General features: G+C 39.9%; 12 non-coding genes across 12 annotated transcripts in view; all 12 read left to right on the forward strand.

Annotated features, from left to right (window-relative positions):
* Positions 1–47, forward strand: part of trnaa-ugc (transfer RNA alanine (anticodon UGC)) — a 72-nt gene extending 25 nt beyond the window's left edge. The window contains exon 1 of the tRNA in view: positions 1–47. This exon is cut by the window's left edge and continues 25 nt beyond it. This is a non-coding gene — a tRNA (tRNA-Ala).
* A 108-nt stretch (positions 48–155) lies between these two features.
* trnaa-ugc (transfer RNA alanine (anticodon UGC)) lies at positions 156–227 on the forward strand. Its single transcript has one exon. It is a non-coding gene; the product is annotated as a tRNA-Ala (tRNA).
* Positions 228–661: 434 nt separating this feature from the next.
* Positions 662–733, forward strand: trnaa-ugc (transfer RNA alanine (anticodon UGC)). The gene has a single exon. It is a non-coding gene; the product is annotated as a tRNA-Ala (tRNA).
* A 277-nt stretch (positions 734–1,010) lies between these two features.
* On the forward strand, positions 1,011–1,082 carry trnaa-cgc (transfer RNA alanine (anticodon CGC)). Its single transcript has one exon. It is a non-coding gene; the product is annotated as a tRNA-Ala (tRNA).
* Positions 1,083–1,513: 431 nt separating this feature from the next.
* Positions 1,514–1,585, forward strand: trnaa-cgc (transfer RNA alanine (anticodon CGC)). Its single transcript has one exon. It is a non-coding gene; the product is annotated as a tRNA-Ala (tRNA).
* A 586-nt stretch (positions 1,586–2,171) lies between these two features.
* On the forward strand, positions 2,172–2,243 carry trnaa-ugc (transfer RNA alanine (anticodon UGC)). Its single transcript has one exon. It is a non-coding gene; the product is annotated as a tRNA-Ala (tRNA).
* Positions 2,244–2,545: 302 nt separating this feature from the next.
* Positions 2,546–2,617, forward strand: trnaa-ugc (transfer RNA alanine (anticodon UGC)). Its single transcript has one exon. It is a non-coding gene; the product is annotated as a tRNA-Ala (tRNA).
* Positions 2,618–3,057: 440 nt separating this feature from the next.
* On the forward strand, positions 3,058–3,129 carry trnaa-ugc (transfer RNA alanine (anticodon UGC)). The gene has a single exon. It is a non-coding gene; the product is annotated as a tRNA-Ala (tRNA).
* Positions 3,130–3,406: 277 nt separating this feature from the next.
* Positions 3,407–3,478, forward strand: trnaa-cgc (transfer RNA alanine (anticodon CGC)). The gene has a single exon. It is a non-coding gene; the product is annotated as a tRNA-Ala (tRNA).
* A 431-nt stretch (positions 3,479–3,909) lies between these two features.
* trnaa-cgc (transfer RNA alanine (anticodon CGC)) lies at positions 3,910–3,981 on the forward strand. The gene has a single exon. It is a non-coding gene; the product is annotated as a tRNA-Ala (tRNA).
* A 431-nt stretch (positions 3,982–4,412) lies between these two features.
* On the forward strand, positions 4,413–4,484 carry trnaa-cgc (transfer RNA alanine (anticodon CGC)). Its single transcript has one exon. It is a non-coding gene; the product is annotated as a tRNA-Ala (tRNA).
* A 287-nt stretch (positions 4,485–4,771) lies between these two features.
* On the forward strand, positions 4,772–4,843 carry trnaa-ugc (transfer RNA alanine (anticodon UGC)). The gene has a single exon. It is a non-coding gene; the product is annotated as a tRNA-Ala (tRNA).
* The last annotated feature ends 157 nt before the right edge of the window (positions 4,844–5,000 follow it).

The raw sequence follows: 5,000 nt of genomic DNA on the forward strand, positions 1-5,000 counted from the left end.
CATGCTTTGCATGTATGAGGTCCTGGGGTCAATCCCCAGCATCTCCAAACAATCTGTCCCTTTAAGTGAAACGTTTAAATCGCATAAATATCTGTAAACCAATTTGGTGCATGAATTGCAATGTTGGTCATTAACACCAAAGCACTTCAATATCAGGGGATGTAGCTCAGTGGTAGAGCGCATGCTTTGCATGTATGAGGTCCTGGGGTCAATCCCCAGCATCTCCAAACAATCTTTCCCTTTAAGTGAAACATTTAAATCGCTTAAATTTCTCTAATCATTTTGGTGCATGAATTGCGATGTTGGTCGTTAACACCAAAGTCACATATATCTACACAACAGGAAAAGATTTGTCAGCATCTCCAAGCAATCCAAGCAATCTTTCCCTTTAAGTGAAACGTTTAAATCGCTTAAATTTCTCTAATCAATTTGGTACATGAATTGCGATGTTGGTCGTTAACACCAAAGTCACATATATCTACACAACAGGAAAAGTTTTGGAGCATGTATGAGGTCCTGGGTTCAATCCCCAGCATCTCCAAGCAATCTTTGCCTTTAATCGCATACATATCTCGAAACAATTTGTTGAATGAATTGCAATGTTGGCCTTTAACACCAAAGGCACATATATCTACACAACAGGAAAAACCCTTCAACATCAGGGGATGTAGCTCAGTGGTAGAGTGCATGCTTTGCATGTATGAGGTCCTGGGTTCAATCCCCAGCATCTCCAAGAAATCTTTGCGTTTAAGTGAAACGTTTAAATCGCATAAATATCTCTAAACCAATTTGGTGCATGAATTGCAATGTTGGTCTACACAACAGGAAAAGTTCTGGACCATGTATGAGGTCCTGTGTTCAATCCCCAGCATCTCCAAGCAATCTTTCCCTTTAAGTGAAACGTTTAAATCGCGTAAATATCTCTAACCAATATGGTGCATGAATTGCAATGTTGGTCATTAACACCAAAGGCACATATATCTACATAACAGGAAACGCTGTCAGCATCAGGGGATGCAGCTCAGTGGTAGAGCGCATGCTTCGCATGTATGATGTCCTGGGTTCAATCCCCAGCATCTCCAAGAAATCTTTGCCTTTAAGTGAAACGTTTAAATCGCGTAAATATCTCTAACCAATTTGGTGCATGAATTGCGATGTTGGTCATTAACACCAAAGGCACATATATCTACACAACAGGAAAAGTTTTGGACCATGTATGAGGTCCTGGGTTCAATCCCCAGCATCTCCAAGCAATCTTTCCCTTTAAGTGAAACATTTAAATCGTTTAAATTTCTCTAATCAACTTGGTGTATGAATTGCGATGTTGGTCGTTAACACCAAAGTCACATATATCTACACAACAGGAAAAGATTTGTCAGCATCTCCAAGCATCTCCAATCAATCTTTCCCTTTAAGTGAAACATTTAAATCGCTTAAATTGTATGAATTGCAATGTTGGTCATTAACACCAAAGGCACATATATCTACACAAAAGGAACCGCTGCCAGCGTTAGGGGATGTAGCTCAGTGGTAGAGCGCATGCTTCGCATGTATGAGGTCCTGGGTTCAATCCCCAGCATCTCCAAGAAATCTTTGCCTTTAAGTGAAACGTTTAAATCGCGTAAATATCTCTAACCAATTTGGTGCATGAATTGCGATGTTGGTCATTAACACCAAAGGCACATATATCTACACAACAGGAAAAGTTTTGGACCATGTATGAGGTCCTGGGTTCAATCCCCAGCATCTCCAAGCAATCTTTCCCTTTAAGTGAAACATTTAAATCGCTTAAATTTCTCTAATCAATTTGGTGCATGAATTGCGATGTTGGTCGTTAACACCAAAGTCACATATATCTACACAACAGGAAAAGATTTGTCAGCATCTCCAAGCATCTCCAATCAATCTTTCCCTTTAAGTGAAACATTTAAATCGCTTAAATTGCATGAATTGCAATGTTGGTCATTAACACCAAAGGCACATATATCTACACAACAGGAAAAGTTTTGGACCATGTATGAGGTCCTGTGTTCAATCCCCAGCATCTCCAAGCAATCTTTGCCTTTAATCGCATACATATCTCTAAACAATTTGTTGAATTAAATTGCAATGTTGGCCTTTAACACCAAAGGCACCTATATGTACATAACAGGAAAAGTCCTTCAACATCAGGGGATGTAGCTCAGTGGTAGAGCGCATGCTTTGCATGTATGAGGTCCTGGGTTCAATCCCCAGCATCTCCAAGAAATCTTTGCCTTTAAGTGAAACGTTTAAATCGCGTAAATATCTCTAACCAATTTGGTGCATGAATTGCGATGTTGGTCATTAACACCAAAGGCACATATATCTACACAACAGGAAAAGTTCTGGACCATGTATGAGGTCCTGTGTTCAATCCCCAGCATCTCCAAGAAATCTTTGCCTTTAAGTGAAACGTTTAAATCGCAGAAATATCTGTAAACCAATTTGGTGCATGAATTGCAATGTTGGTCATTAACACCAAAGGCACATATATCTACACAACAGGAAAAGCACTTCAACATCAGGGGATGTAGCTCAGTGGTAGAGCGCATGCTTTGCATGTATGAGGTCCTGGGTTCAATCCCCAGCATCTCCAAGCAATCTTTGCCTTTAATCGCATACATATCTCGAAACAATTTGTTGAATGAGTTGCAATGTTGGCCTTTAACACCGACGACACATATATCTACACAAGAGGAAAAGTTCTGGACCATGTATGAGGTCCTGGGGTCAATCCCCAGCATCTCCAAACAATCTTTCCCTTTAAGTGAAACATTTAAATCGCTTAAATTTCTCTAATCATTTGGTACATGAATTGCGGTGTTGGTCGTTAACACCAAAGTCACATATATCTACACAACAGGAAAAGTTTTGGAGCATGTATGAGGTCCTGGGTTCAATCCCCAGCATCTCCAAGCAATCTTTGCCTTTAATCGCATACATATCTCGAAACAATTTGTTGAATGAATTGCAATGTTGGCCTTTAACACCAAAGGCACATATATCTACACAACAGGAAAAAACCCTTCAACATCAGGGGATGTAGCTCAGTGGTAGAGCGCATGCTTTGCATGTATGAGGTCCTGGGTTCAATCCCCAGCATCTCCAAGAAATCTTTGCGTTTAAGTGAAACGTTTAAATCGCATAAATATCTCTAAACCAATTTGGTGCATGAATTGCAATGTTGGTCTACACAACAGGAAAAGTTCTGGACCATGTATGAGGTCCTGTGTTCAATCCCCAGCATCTCCAAGCAATCTTTCCCTTTAAGTGAAACGTTTAAATCGCGTAAATATCTCTAACCAATTTGGTGCATGAATTGCAATGTTGGTCATTAACACCAAAGGCACATATATCTACATAACAGGAAACGCTGTCAGCATCAGGGGATGTAGCTCAGTGGTAGAGCGCATGCTTCGCATGTATGATGTCCTGGGTTCAATCCCCAGCATCTCCAAGAAATCTTTGCCTTTAAGTGAAACGTTTAAATCGCGTAAATATCTCTAACCAATTTGGTGCATGAATTGCGATGTTGGTCATTAACACCAAAGGCACATATATCTACACAACAGGAAAAGTTTTGGACCATGTATGAGGTCCTGGGTTCAATCCCCAGCATCTCCAAGCAATCTTTCCCTTTAAGTGAAACATTTAAATCGTTTAAATTTCTCTAATCAACTTGGTGTATGAATTGCGATGTTGGTCGTTAACACCAAAGTCACATATATCTACACAACAGGAAAAGATTTGTCAGCATCTCCAAGCATCTCCAATCAATCTTTCCCTTTAAGTGAAACATTTAAATCGCTTAAATTGTATGAATTGCAATGTTGGTCATTAACACCAAAGGCACATATATCTACACAAAAGGAAACGCTGTCAGCGTTAGGGGATGTAGCTCAGTGGTAGAGCGCATGCTTCGCATGTATGAGGCCCTGGGTTCAATCCCCAGCATCTCCAAGAAATCTTTGCCTTTAAGTGAAACGTTTAAATCGCGTAAATATCTCTAACCAATTTGGTGCATGAATTGCGATGTTGGTCATAAACACCAAAGGCACATATATCTACACAACAGGAAAAGTTTTGGACCATGTATGAGGTCCTGGGTTCAATCCCCAGCATCTCCAAGCAATCTTTCCCTTTAAGTGAAACATTTAAATCGCTTAAATTTCTCTAATCAATTTGGTGCATGAATTGCGATGTTGGTCGTTAACACCAAAGTCACATATATCTACACAACAGGAAAAGATTTGTCAGCATCTCCAAGCATCTCCAATCAATCTTTCCCTTTAAGTGAAACATTTAAATCGCTTAAATTGCATGAATTGCAATGTTGGTCATTAACACCAAAGGCACATATATCTACACAAAAGGAAACGCTGTCAGCGTTAGGGGATGTAGCTCAGTGGTAGAGCGCATGCTTCGCATGTATGAGGTCCTGGGTTCAATCCCCAGCATCTCCAAGCAATCTTTTCTTTTAAGTGAAACGTTTAAATCGCATAAATATCTCTAAACAATTTGTTGAAGGAATTGCAATGATGGCCTTTAACACCAAAGTCACATATATCTACACAACAGGTAAAGTTTTGGACCATGTATGAGGTCCTGGGTTCAATCCCCAGCATCTCCAAGCAATCTTTGCCTTTAATCGCATACATATCTCTAAACAATTTGTTAAATGAGTTGCAATGTTGGCCTTTAACACCAAAGGCACATATATCTACAAAACAGGAAAAGTCATTCAACATCAGGGGATGTAGCTCAGTGGTAGAGCGCATGCTTTGCATGTATGAGGTCCTGGGTTCAATCCCCAGCATCTCCAAGAAATATTTGCCTTTAAGTGAAACGTTTAAATCGCATAAATATCTGTAAACCAATTTGGTGCATGAATTGCAATGTTGGTCATTAATACCAAAGGCACATATATCTACACAACAGGAAAAGTTTTGGACCATGTATGAGGTCCTGTGTTCAATCCC

This window comes from Ctenopharyngodon idella, chromosome 6 (assembly GCF_019924925.1).
Source record: "Ctenopharyngodon idella isolate HZGC_01 chromosome 6, HZGC01, whole genome shotgun sequence".
Taxonomy (NCBI): Eukaryota; Metazoa; Chordata; class Actinopteri; order Cypriniformes; family Xenocyprididae; genus Ctenopharyngodon; species Ctenopharyngodon idella.